Source organism: Oryctolagus cuniculus, assembly GCF_964237555.1.
Source record: "Oryctolagus cuniculus chromosome 17 unlocalized genomic scaffold, mOryCun1.1 SUPER_17_unloc_2, whole genome shotgun sequence".
NCBI classification, from domain to species: domain Eukaryota; kingdom Metazoa; phylum Chordata; class Mammalia; order Lagomorpha; family Leporidae; genus Oryctolagus; species Oryctolagus cuniculus.
Window position 1 is genome coordinate 1,099,606 of NW_027208203.1, and position 3,496 is coordinate 1,103,101.

Genomic DNA, 3,496 nt, shown 5'->3' on the forward strand with positions numbered 1-3,496 from the left:
GAAGCTTCATTGACTGATGAGACATGACAAAACCCCACAAATTCAACTGCCTCATAGTAACAGATCTCATACACACTGTATGGTGATTTTGCTGGAAATTTGGGGGAATGTTTCACTCGTATTTATAATGTTCTAATGCTTCATTGGATAAGCCAAAATGGCAAATGACTAAATCAGTTATAAAACTTGTGCTATGGTTTGAAAATTTCTTATCAAAAGTGCTTGGTAACAGGGGCTGGAATCGTGATGTGGTGGATACAACTGCCGCCTGCAACACCAGTATACCATGTGGGCAAGAGTTTGTGTCCCAGAGACTCCACTTCAATCCAACTCCCCGATAATGACCTAAGAAAAGCAATAGAAGATGGTCCAGGTGTTTGGGCTATTGCTACACATGTGGGAGACTTAGCTGATGCTCTTGACTTTGGTCTGGCCCATCTCTGACTTTTTCAGCCTTCAGGCAAGTAAACCTTGGAAGATCTACCTGCCTTTCCCCAATACCACCTGTAGCTTTTTCAAACAAAAAAGTATTTAAGAAATACTTGAGTGCTGGAGCCGCTGCCGCCGAGCCCGGGTCCCATTACCGAGCGCCCCTCACGCCTGTCCGACATGCACTCCCGATTCCTTTTGGTTCCAGGTCCAAAATGGCAGCTCTCAAGGATCAGCTGATTTACAACCTTTTGAAGGAAGAACATGTCCCCCAAAATAAGATCACGGTTGTGGGGGTTGGTGCTGTGGGCATGGCCTGTGCCATCAGTATGTTAATGAAGGACTTGGCGGATGAACTTGCTCTTGTTGACGTCATGGAAGATAAACTGAAGGGAGAGATGATGGATCTCCAGCATGGCAGCCTTTTCCTTAGAACCCCTAAAATTGTCTCTGGCAAGGACTACAGTGTGACGGCCAACTCCAAGCTGGTGATCATCATGGCTGGGGCACAACAGCAAGAGGGAGAAAGCCGTCTGAACTTGGTCCAGCGTATGTGAACATCTTCAAATTCATCATTCCCAATGTTGTCAAGTACAGCCCCAACTGCAAGTTGCTTGTTGTTTCCAATCCAGTGGACATCCTGACCTATGTGGCCTGGAAGATAAGTGGCTTTCCCAAAAACCATGTGATTGGAAGTGGTTTCAATCTGGATTCAGCCCGCTTCCATTACCTGATGGGGGAAAGGCTGGGAGTTCACCCACTGAGCTGTCACGGCTGGATCCTTGGCGAGCATGGAGATTCAAGTGTGCCTGTGTGGAACGGCATGAACGTTGCTGATGTCTCCCTGAAGACTCTGCACTCAGAGTTAGGCACCGATGCAGACAAGGAACAGTGGAAACCGGTTCACAAACAAGTGGTAGACAGTGCTTATGAGGTGATCAAGCTGAAGGGCTACACATCCTGGGCCATTGGATTGTCTGTGGCAGATCTGGCAGAAAGCATAATGAAGAATCTCAGGAGGGTGCATCTGATTTCCACCATGATTAAGGGGCTCTATGGAATAAAGGAGGAGGTCTTCCTTAGTGTTCCTTGCGTCTTGGGACAAAATGGGATCTCAGACATTGTGAAGGTGACTCTGACCTCTGAAGAAGAGGCCCACTTGAAGAAGAGCGCAGACACGCTTTGGGGAATCCAAAAAGAGCTGCAGTTTTAAAGTCTTTGGATAATGTCCTACCACTTCACTGTCTAGGCTACTACAGGGTTTTAGTTGGAGGTTGTGCATGTGGTCCTTTTTAATCTGATCCATGATTAAAGCAGTGAGATCATGATGGCCTAGGGAGGGAAAAAACCATGTTTCCTAAAGTTAGAAATAGAATGGTTTACAAAATCCGACAGCTACATCCAGGTACTGGGTGACACTGACTTTGTGTCATCCTGAGCTGGTCAGCCTAAGTTATAGTTCCCCACCTCTGAGGTGCCACTGCCTGTGTTGCACGAGCTCCAGTTGCCCTTCCGACTAGACGTGCGTTTACTGTGTGCTACGTAACTTCTGGTCCCTTCACCAAACGTGCTTAGTCCAACTTTTTTTCCTAGTCAGTCATAACCTGGGATCCAATATTGTATAAACTCAATATTGCATGTCTTGTGCATAACTGTTCTAAAGGATCTTATTTTGTGTATTGTATGTATGAGTAGTGTACACTGCACATAATGTAAAAAGAAAGATCTACATATAGCAATGCAACCAGCTATCCATGTGTCATACCAACTAAATCATTAAATAAACCTTGAACAGTGAAAAAAAAAGAAATACTTGAGGAGCTGGCACTATGGCTTAGCAGGTAAAGCTGCCGCCTGCAGTGCCAGCATCCCATTATGGGTGCCGGTTCAAGACCCAGCCACTACACTTCTGATCCAGCTCTCTGCTATGGCCTCGGAAAGGAGTAGAAGATAGTCCAAGTCCTTGTGCCCCTGCACCCACATGGGAGACCCAGAAGAAGCTTCTGGCTCAGCTGGAAGAAGCTCCTGGCTCCTGGCTTCTGATCGGCTCAGCTCTGGCCATTGCAGCCATCTGGGGATTGAACCAGCCAATGGAAGACCTTCCTCTCTCTCTCTCTCTCTCTCTCTCTCTCCCTCTCCCTCTCCCTCTCCCTCTCCCTCTCCCTCTCCCTCTCCCTCTCCTTCTCTCTATATAACTCTTGCAAATAAAATAAATAAATCTTAAAAAAGAAGTATTTGTAGGTTTTCCTGCTGTGACTAAATGAAAAAGTAGGACTGGGCTTAGAGGGTTACAGCAATACAGGGTGAACGGGAAAGCAATAATGGATCCTAGGATGCTGAGTCACTAACTGAAAAGTGGTGAGCAGGTTCACCCACAGAAGACTGCACAGCTTGGAGAACCATGAGGTTTAATGGAGATCCAGAACTAAGCTACTTGTAGATTTTACATGTTGTTGCTGTTATAACTCTTATGTAAAATAGTTATGCCTCAGCCACTGATCTAATGAAAGTCTGAAATAAGCAGCATAACTCTAATCATTGTTAGGAAATTAGTCTAGTTTCCTTCCATTCTATCCTGAAACTTTATGAAGAAAAATGGAAAAAAAGCTTGTGAATCTAAAATAGGAAATCCTTGGTAGGCAGGTATTATATATCAATATTTGTCTTTTTTTTGACAGACAGAGTTAGACAGTGAGAGATAGAGACAGAGAGAAAGGTCTTCCTTCCATTGGTTTACTCCCCAAATGGCTGCCATGGCTGGTGCGCTGCACTGATCCAAAGCCAGGAGCCAGGTGCTTCCTCCTGGTCTCCAATGCGGGTGCAGGGCCCAAGCACTTGGGCCATCCTCCACTGCACTCCCGGACCACAGCAGAGAGCTGGACTGGAAGAGGAGCAACTGGGACAGAACCGGGGCCCCAATAAGCACTAGAACCCGGAGTGTGGAGGATTAGCCTAGTGAGCCATGGCACCAGCCAATATTTGTCTTTGAATGTGAGTGGGTTTCTTAAAAAACTTTTGAAAATGTTCACTCATTAAAATACATATTGTTATATTTTCATTACATCCA

The 3,496-nt window shown here is 45.7% G+C and overlaps 1 pseudogene; it reads left to right on the forward strand.

The window, feature by feature from the left end:
* Positions 1–551: 551 nt before the first annotated feature.
* On the forward strand, positions 552–2,347 carry LOC138847889 (L-lactate dehydrogenase A chain pseudogene; annotated as a pseudogene).
* The last annotated feature ends 1,149 nt before the right edge of the window (positions 2,348–3,496 follow it).